Source organism: Miscanthus floridulus, chromosome 2, assembly GCF_019320115.1.
Source record: "Miscanthus floridulus cultivar M001 chromosome 2, ASM1932011v1, whole genome shotgun sequence".
Classification (NCBI taxonomy): domain Eukaryota; kingdom Viridiplantae; phylum Streptophyta; class Magnoliopsida; order Poales; family Poaceae; genus Miscanthus; species Miscanthus floridulus.
In genome coordinates this window covers 135,625,504-135,636,003 of record NC_089581.1, presented here as the reverse complement: position 1 = coordinate 135,636,003, position 10,500 = coordinate 135,625,504, and the positions used below count along the sequence as shown (strand labels likewise).

The 10,500-nt window shown below is 43.3% G+C and overlaps 1 pseudogene; it reads right to left on the bottom strand.

The window, feature by feature from the left end:
- Positions 1 to 3,241: 3,241 nt before the first annotated feature.
- Positions 3,242 to 5,839, bottom strand: LOC136537119 (uncharacterized; annotated as a pseudogene).
- Positions 5,840 to 10,500: the final 4,661 nt, after the last annotated feature.

Sequence of the window (10,500 nt, the reverse complement as noted above, 5' to 3'; positions counted from 1 at the left end):
ATGGATGTAGACTGCAGAGCGATGTAAAAATTGGTAGATTTTTTTGGAGAAGTTTCTTATTCGTGGTACAAAGATCTTACTCTCTACGCAAATCAAGAATAGTGTTTAGATTTCTGCTAGATAAGAGTAAATTGCTTCCATATCTGCAGACATGTTTTGTCTGGGATTGGGACTTGGCTCTGTTTCAGTTTTGTATGACATGCTAGGTAATTCTCATTTGTTTCAGTTTTGTGTGACATGCTAGGTAATTCTCGGTTTATTGTACAAATCTGACATGTTTTTTATCTTTGACTTTTTACTGATTAGTAAGAGGGAGCAGTGCATTTTTCTCATATGTATTCCTGGAAGAGGCAAGCGAGTTCTATAGTGGAACTATGGAGTGGTTACATAAGCCAAAATAGCCTATTTTGTAAATAGGTAATTCATGGTATTTTTGGATTTCCTGACCAATGATGGTAACCGCTCTTTATTCCAGATAGTTGCCAATAGGACCACATGTTCTAATAATGAATATTTTTGTACTTATCTAATTGACTGTTTTTCTCATGAAACTGTCCTCATAATTTGATTGGTAAAAAGATGGCTGAGTAGACTGACATGGAATGACAGAGTCCACCTCTGAATCCTGACTAAAAACATGGCCACTGCTAACCAGTGCAACTACCAGAACTCAAGATCTGCAGTGACAACAATCGTTCTTGGTCAGCAACAGTGGACCCCTCCAGCTAGGTTAGGCAGTGGCACTTATGACTTAATTTCATTGATGTTGAGAATGCAGCTTTCAAGCTCTAGGTTGTCAATACATCTAAGAGTAGGACTGACTAGGACATGTTCTTTAAGGTGACCTGAGTTCCTTAGTGTCGAATAGATTAGCAGTTCAGTACGAAACATAGATTATTACTCTTGGGATTCCTGAACAAGAAATTGTTTTTTTTTTGCGTCATGCTTTTCTAGATAATACTGTGAATCTGCCTCCTGGATAATATCTGGCCCCTGTGAACAGGCGCCGGCTATGATTCAACCAAGATGGCTGTCATATCTTCTTTGGTTCCCAGTAAATCATCTACATCCTCTTAGATCAATATACTTTACATTATGTTTGAGATCCTGAAGGTTTAATTACTGTTTCTCTGATGAAATGGATGGAATTAACCTTACTATTGTAATACCCATCGACCATTCAGCTCGATTAGGCGATTTTGGTTACCATTGTTTGTAGACAACTATGTGAGTTGTATATTGATGTCTTCGGGATCATTATTTGGTCATTCTGAATGCAAAGTTTTTGCATCACCGTTGTATGAAGACTATTGGTACATTCACAAGTAAGAATCAATTTCATTGTACATGTCAAGGATAACTAATATCTGATCCACTGATGTCAAATTTTTAATTTGCACGAGGCTTGTGCTAATTTCTCTTGAATATGACAAATGAATTTTGTATGGAACATGTGTGAAGCTAAAGTACAGAGTTATCTTTGTATTCCAAAGTGAGAAAACAATAAACAAATGTCACTTTAACGTTGATATTTAATTTTTATAGTATTGTTATCTTATCGTGCTATCTGTGTGTTTTTAGTATAAAAGTTTTACTGTCCCGTGACAACGCACGGGCACGCTACCTAGTATAGAATAAAAATGTTACTTTTTCTTACTCGTCTCTCTCTCTCCTTGTTTTGGCCGATGGATTAGAGACGGGGAATTCTTTTATCTTGAGTGGGATCCAACTTATGGACTACTTGTTGACCAAATATTATAGCAAAAGAATAGCAGAATGAACTGGTCTTGTGGATCTCATGTATATAAATTGCTTAGTCCATATATATTATGGTTCACCTTAGGTGGTTTGGTAGAATTTTTTTTTGAAGGGCAGGAGGCAAAAGATGAATTAAATAAAAAAAATGACCGATACAAAAGAATATCAGACTCAGCGGGAAAACCTATGTTTTGGTGATTTCGCATGATAGTACAACATGGCATCCCCATCTCTCTCCGTTATTGTAACCATTTTCACTCGTATTTCTCATGAAGGGGCTTGATTTTTAAAGGGTTGACATGATCTTCTTACATTAAGATGGGCATCTATAGTAATCCTTTGATTTTTTAGCTTGTTTTGTTGGAGGAGGACATGATAGTACAACACAACGGGAAGAGGAATAAAGGGTTTGGATTTTATACTGTAGCTAGAACACGGCCAGATGAAGCAACAACCCGATCGTAATATATTTACAGTCCTGTCAGGTCAGGCCACGACCCGATCGACATTGAAATATCAATGTCGTTCGTGTTATCAACCCACAGTGATAATTATCCTATTCTCTATCAGTTCTTGTCTCCAACTGACAGTGTTATGTCATTGCCGATGCGTAGGTTGAGCTAGCAGTGAAAGTGGTCTTCAACCTGGGTGAATAGGATTCCAATTATTATTCGGATCTTAGGCTTACGACAGGGCAGTGAAGCATAATCACTGCCGGCTTCAGCGTAACCGACATTGATTGCCTGTTGTGACATACTCCTCCATAATCTTTTATAAGATGCACATGCTTACCAAGATTCAAACTTAAAAAATATTTGACCAATAATTTAGCTAACATTTTTGAACTATTATAATAGACACTTTATACGGTTAGATTTGTGATCAAATATAGTATACAACAATTATAATTTCAAAAATATAAATGATATCAAATAAAATAAATAAATTGTCAAAGTGTAATTTGAAAGACCGTGCCATGTCCAACTATACTTTATAAAAAAAATATGGAGGTAGTAGTGTTTAGAAACCTATTTTGAATGAAAGGTGATAAACCTTAAGGTAGCGTTTGCTTGGGAGTCAAAGTGAAATGGGACGGTCCTATCTCTGTTTCGTGGGACGAGATAACTCTATTTTCTGTTTGGTTGAAGAAGGATGTGATCAACCTATTTTCTATTTGGTCTAGAGACATCAAAAATAGGATCTGCTACTGACTAGTGGGACCCATATGTCAGTTTTTGTGTTGTTTTCTTTTTCTTCCTTATCTCTCCCAGTGGCGTAGCCAGATTTGTAGCTATGGTGGTCCATTGTCTAAATTTTTTTAACCGCTATAAATTTAACTTGTCAGTATACAAGTATATGAATTACAAAATACAATTAAGGGAAAAAGGACATATAGAGTTCATAAAATAGACGAGTACAACTTTCTTAACGTAGAATTGATCGAAATATTACATACCTATAATAGTTGAAGAAGAATATGTCACTACTGTTTCTTCTTCTTCTTCTTCTTCTTCTTCTTCTTAGGCCTTCGCCTTCTAATAGCCATGAAAGTGTTGATGATCTCTTCTTCACTCAATTGTAAGAAGATATCCCACTTAATAAAAGTCACTAGACAATCATCGAGAAGGCTATCACCCATCTTATTTCTCAACTTATTCTTGATAAAGGTCATTGCAGAAAATATTCTTTCAACACTTGCAGTAGCCACCGGTAGAAGCAATACCAATTTGATAAGTAAATAGACCCAATGATAAACTTTATCCCTCTTTGTTTCAATAAGTTTTGCTGAGAGGTCAACAAGATTGTTTAGGCCTTTGAACATTTCATCTTTCCTCATGTCATCAATAAAAGTTTCAAGTTGAAGATCGAGTCTTAGCAAGTCAGAGCTTGAAAAATCATTAGGGTAAAATTTAGCAAGTCTATGTACCTTGTTTGCATCAAAAGAAGCGAAGGAATCCATTGGATTCAAAGTAGCCATACAAGTAAGCAACTCCATATTTACCTCATCAAACCGACTGTCAAGCTCTTGACTAATTTTATCAATGAGTCCAATATATACTTCTCTTCTGAAGTGATCATCATTTGTTTGGTCCTGAGCAAAACGTGCTGATCTTCCATATGGCACATAATTATGTTGCATTCCAGGAACTTGAATGTCATATTTGTTGCAAAATATTGTAACCCTTTGAAGAAATGAAACCCACCCTTCAGACCTCATTTGCTACATTTTACTCTTTGCCAAACGGACAGGTGACATTGCATTAAGGATATCTTGGTCTTTTCTTTGCCAACACTCAGACAATTCATTTGCATGTCCAAGAATGTCAAGCATCAAATGAGCACTGAAAATGAAATCAAATGATTCAAACACTCCAACCATAGTATGTATTTTTGGCCATTCACCCCCTTGTGAAGTATCTTGTCCAAGAGCTATGAGTACATCGCGAATTGTGGGATACATAGCAATCATATTGACCACAGTTTTATAATGAGAGCCCCACCAAGTGTCACCAGGTCTAGGCAGCCCCATCTCTTGATTTAACCCACTTCCAGATTCTAGTATACCACACTCAAGTGCTTTCATGACATTGGCATATTGGTGATGTCGAAGCATGCCATAACGCTTACAAGAACTACCAACAATATTTAGCAAGAGGGATACTCGATAAAAAAACCACACACAATCATCATTGTCTTTGGCAACAGCAACAAGAATCAATTGGAGTTGATGTGCAAAACAGTGAACATAATAAGCAGATGGTGATTCTTTCATAATCAAGGTTTCCGGCCCTTTAATCTCTCCTTTCATGTTACTAGCCCCATCGTAGCCTTGACCACGGATTTGAGTTATAGTCAAACCATGACTAACTAGTAATGATTGAATTGCTTCCTTAAGTGATGATGAAGTAGTATCATCTACATGAACAATTCCAAGAAACCGCTCACATGTCCTTCCTGATTTATCAACATAACGCAAGCAAAGGGCTAGTTGTTCTTTATGAGAGACATCACTAGACTCATTAGCTAAAATTGTATAGTGATCTTCACCAATTTCCTTAATGATTTGATCTCTAGTCTCCATTGCACAGCATTGAATAATTTCTTTTTGTATGTCTGGGCTAGTCAAAGTGCAATTACCTGGAGCATTCTTCAATACGAACTTGTCCACCTCTTCATTATTTGTTGCAAGCCACTTCAAAAGCTCAATAAAGTTTCCTTTGTTGCTAGACTCTTCACTTTCATCATGCCCACGGAATGCTAACCCTTGCTGCAAAAGAAACCTCAAACATCTAAGTGAATAAGTCAACCTAATCTTGTAGAGACGCCGCTCCTCATTATCCACCTTCACAATTTTATCATCAATTGCTCCATGGGGAGTCATAAATAAGTTGTATCTTTCTTGAGCTGCATTGTGAGCACTTGTTACACCACCCACATGTAAATCAGGTGCATCATTTCTATTCCAAGTTCTCCAGCCACCTTCAATAAATGCATATTTCTTAGTTTTCTCCTTTTGCAAACAAGTAGCACACAAAGCAAAATGATGCTTCCTTCTTGATACTATATTCAATCCAAAGATATTTATAAAACCATATAGGATTGAATTGCCAATCCCTATGTCCAATTTTTCTACTTTCAAATTCATGAGCATAAGGTTGGTATGGGCCTTTAATGATATAAGATCATCGAACTGCATCTTGATCATTGACAAGATAATTTGCAATGGGTTGTCTTTCCCCTAGATCAAGTGGAAGTTGACTAATATCATAAACTGGTGGACTTGGAGGCACTGGAGTTGGAGCCACATTTTCTTCAATCACTCTATCTTCATCCGGTCCATCTTCTTGTTCTTCAATTTCCTCTTCTAGAACAGCTGCAGCTAGTGAAGGAGATGGAGAAGAAGCCTTCTTCTTTGATTCGTATTTCTGAAAAAGAGAGGCGATATCACCACTCCTCTTCATTTTCAACAAATCTGTAAGAGAAATAAGCAAGCCCAATGTTTCAATTAAATATTTAAATTATTTCAGTGCTACAATAAAATTTTAAAATTGAGATGAAATAGAAATTAAATTATTTCTACGTACGGGGTACCGTTGGCTGTAGCACGGTAGCAGATGCAATACTTGTCGTGAATTGAATTGAAGTTGAATCGTAGATTGTTGATTATCTCCTGTTAGCACTTTAGCAGTTTAGGGCTTAATCACTTGGTACAGAGAGAGAGAAACGTGATAGAACTCGAGTAAAGAATAAAGGATATCAAGATTCAAGATCAACGTACAGGTTATGCGTTGCTACTTGCTAGCCTTGCCTCTGACTCCGACGTCTGGCTAGGCGGCGGGCGGCAGCTGCTCTGCTGCTGCAAATATAGATCGAGTACGACTTTGGACGGTTGGAGTCAGAACTCAGAAGACATGCAGGTCACGGAGACGCGGACGTCGCTTGGACTTCGTCACTCAGGCTCAATCGGGATCTGGCAGCAAAAGAACATAGGCCAGTCCAGCAGAGTCCGGCTGAATACTGAGGGGTACTAGACTTTGGGCCAAATCTGCAGGGTGGTCCGCGGCCCACCCTGTCCACCTGTAGCTCCGCCCCTGATCTCTCCCATCCCCAACCCTCCTAATCTCCTTCGTCATTAATTTTGTCTCCTTCCCCAGCGTGCTCGCCTGCGCGCTCCCACGTGTGGCGGCGGCGGAGCTGGCCCTCAAGGCGGTAGGCCGGCGCTCCCCCACGCGTGCTCGTCTGCTTAGCGGCAGGCCGGAGGTTGTCCACGTAGCGGTGGTGCCGGCACTCACCCACGCGCTCGCCTCGCAGCGGCGGTCTGAAGCTCCCCTATGCGCTCGCGCGAAGTCGCCTGTGCGCTCAAGCGGATCTGGCCCACGCGCTTGCCAGCGCGGCTACAGCATCGGAGCTCGCCGCTCAACCTCGCCGGCGGCCACATCTTTCTCCTCTTCTTCGGTTCTCCTCCCCCACTACTGGCGTCACATCTTCCACTCTCCTTCTTTGCCCGCATTGCGCTCGTCCCACTTGGGCTAGCCCCGTCCCCTCGATTTCGTGGGACGGGGTTGCCCCAAATTTGAGGGCTGGGGGTATATTCCCCTCAGGGACCGACCCACCCCTGCCTGCCCCTCATCCAAACAGCGCTCGTCCTAGGACCATCCCACCCCATCATAGGTGATCCCCTCAACCAAACGCGATCTAAATCTTAATGGTGAGGATGCGGCAACTCAAAGAGGGTAGGTGGGTGGGGTGGCACCCTATAGATGTATTATTATGTCATGCCAAGTATCTTTTGTCAAAAAAATGTCATGCCAAGTATCTTGTCCACTGTTGTGCTTACAATCTCTGATTGGCTTATACTCTATCCATTCTAAATTACAAAACGTTTTTGTTCACCCAAAAGGATAGTGCTATGGAAGCATGTAGACAAAACGCTGGAACTTTGATTCGCTGCTATTTTTTCCCCTATACACTAGGGCCGGATTGGATTGCAAATTGCAATCCCAAAATCTGCGCATGCTACCGAGTCGGATGCTAAGCCATTTTAATTTGTCCGTTGCGGCGGCTGGCTACTCGGACAAGTCAAAGTCTCCCCAGCGCGCGCACGCGGCGACTTGGGCTGCAGATGCAGCGCAGGACTCTAAGCGCAAATGACTCCTTGCTCAGCTCCCCCACATGTAAATTTCACTTCACTGCCCCTGTACCCACCCATTGCTGTGAATTTGTGCTCGTCCATCAAAAGCACAAAGTAGTACAGTACGTAAAAGGCTGGAAACGAGAGGAAGGGAAAGGGGACCATCTTCCGATCTTCAGGCCGTTCATTTCATCAGCAATTTAAAATCCACGCCACGCTTAACAGGTACGTCGTCTTCAATCCGCTTTTGCCATATCTACCATGGTACTCTATGAATCCATGTGATGAGTTATTTGTCTTCCCGATCTGCTCAGCGCAGGCATGCGCCGCAGCTAGCCACTTGATCATGTAATAAGCAAAGAAAAAGAAAAATCCAAGTGCTTCCTTTGGTTTTCCTTCTTAATTGTTCTGTTCTCACCTCTTGATTTATATATAATCCTTCCATGTTCATTAACGTCTTTGGTCTCTCCCCGCACAACCAGCACAACATCCTCACGGCCGCGGCCAGCCATGTCCCACCCCATGTTCCTTGGCTTCCCTCTTCTCCGCCTCGTTGTTGACTAGGCAGGTTGCACCGTGACAGAGCCCAATCTGCTCGCGGTGACTGCAGATCCACGAGTTTATTACAGATTGCCCGATTTGTACCAATATTTTTAGGATCTGTCTATAGTTTGATCTGCCACCATCTCCCCCGCGGCAGGACGAGAGGTGACCCAAAGTGTCGCCGTCATCGGCTCCGATTAACATCGGCCAAGACTTTTGTCCAACGCACACCACCTCATACATGCACAAAAGAGCCGCACCGCACCACCACCACCACCAAACAGCCGGTCCTGCAAGCACCATGACGTCTCTGCGTTTTTTTTTCTCCTCATTGCTCATGATTTTCTTGAGTATGTTTTCATCGTTTACTAATTCTTTAGGTCATAAATATTTGCAATTTGTTTTATATATTTAGTCAAATTAAAAAAATTAACTTCTTGAGAAGTGAAATGTATAATTATTTTAGGACACAGGGGAGTATGCATGAATGCATGCGGTTTGGTTTTTCCCGATTATACCTTGTAAAAGCAAATGCGTTTCGCCGCCACGGACACAGGTTCCCCTGTTGACACGACGCAAAAAAAATATGGTGGTATAAAAAAGGCCGGTTTTAGGCTTGAACCAGTAGTGATATTGGATCATCACTGTCATTTTTTTGGCTTGAACCGGCATCGGGAAATGACCCGATAGTGATAAACTGTATGAAAAACTTTATAACTTTCTCATATGATGTCCGATGAAGACATGGGCCACGTGTCAGGAAGAGAAGACATCGACAAAGAAAGAGAGAGGCCAAGTCGTCTGACAGCTAGGCCCCATAGCCACCGTGTCATTGCCTGCTGTGGGGGTATTAACCCCTATACCCTTACGGCTAGGATTTGGGCCGGTCCGGACTAGGGGGTCCGGTCCACTAGAAGACGACGCGCGGCCCAGCCGATCTGCTCGGAGTCCCGCGCAAGGAATCAAGGTAGACTTGGAGATCAATCAAGATCCTGGTCGGTTAGAATAGGAATCCTTATCCGGCCACCTATGGCAATTGTAACTGGTTAGGATTAGTTTCCAGATCTGTAACCCTGCCCCCCAGACTATATAAGGCGGGCAGGGGACCCCTCTCAAAAATCATCTCATTGACACACAGCAATACAATCAGACGCAGGACGTAGGTATTACGCCCTCACGGCGGCCGAACCTGGATAAAACCTCGTGTCTGTCTTGCGTCACCATCTCGTTCGAAGCTTGCGCACCTGTCAGCCGATAATCTACTACCTTGGGCATACCCCTAGGTAGTCTGCCGACCATATTTCGTCGACAGTGGCGTGCCAGGTAGGGGGTGTGCGTACTGCTCTCCAGACGAACAAGATGGTCATCATCCCCGGTTCCATGGCTACGCCGAACGGCCTCACGTTCACCATCGGCCAGATCACCTAGACCACTGGCTCCGACAACTTCATCGCCATGACCACGGGGGAGGCGCGGATCCAATCTGCGTCGACCACTGCTTCACTAGCATCAGCTACGGCTCAGACCACGTTGGATCTGGCTCCGGCTACACTAGCATCGTCTTCAGCCACGCCGACCACCCGTCGTTCACTTCCTTGCTACAAAGGGAGGCAGATCGACAACACCGACATGCTCGACTCCATCGATCGGGTCGGCACCAAGCTTGCTGAAACCCTAGCTCTGGTAGATTCGATTCAAAATCAACCTACCGATCAGGTAACCACTACCCACAATAGATCTACCCGATCAGCTCGGATCAGTCGTCCTGCACGACTCGGTACAGATCTCGTGGTCACGTCTACTCCTGAAGGGCGCTCCGTTCATCACCGACCAGCCCCCGCAATGGGTCTCCGGCTCTCCGAGTGCGAAGCCTTGATGGAGAATTACCAGGCTCAGCCCTACGGCCTGTGAAACACTGCTTCCAACTACGCGTACAATATACAACGCTGCTCAGATCTATGTTTTATACATCGACCTCAGCCAAAGCCACGCAACTTCGTCAACATGGTTCGGATTGAGGAATATCAAGAAGGATCGGTCCACACAGTTCAAGAGGGTGGTTCAAGCTCCCCATCCAGCACCGCATCTATTGGCTCCGTCCACACTGAGCTTCAGCATCGTGACAATGAAGAAGTTGAATACGATCTAGATATCCCAGACCACTCCCCGGGTTTCCCACGATTCCCATCCTTCCCACCAAGGCGAGGAGACTTGATCAATGTCGTCAGTAATGACGAACCACCGGCAGTTGGCGAAACAGAACAAGAAAGGCTAGCATGCGAAGCACGCAATATTGATCAGTTTAATTGCAGACAAGCCAAAGCCGAGGCAGAAGAGGAGGCACGACGCATAAGGTTTCAGCCACGCGATCTCAACAATGCCTTTGATAGGGTAGGGGAAAAGCAGGTCTTCAGGACTCCAAGCGCCAACATAGCTGTTGCTATGGCGACAATGCAACGACTACACAATACCCGAGAAGTCCAGGCAATTCATGATGATGTACAAGCTTACCTAACGGCTGCCATAGCCCAGACCGCAGAAATTGCCAACCAAGCCCGGGCTCCGTC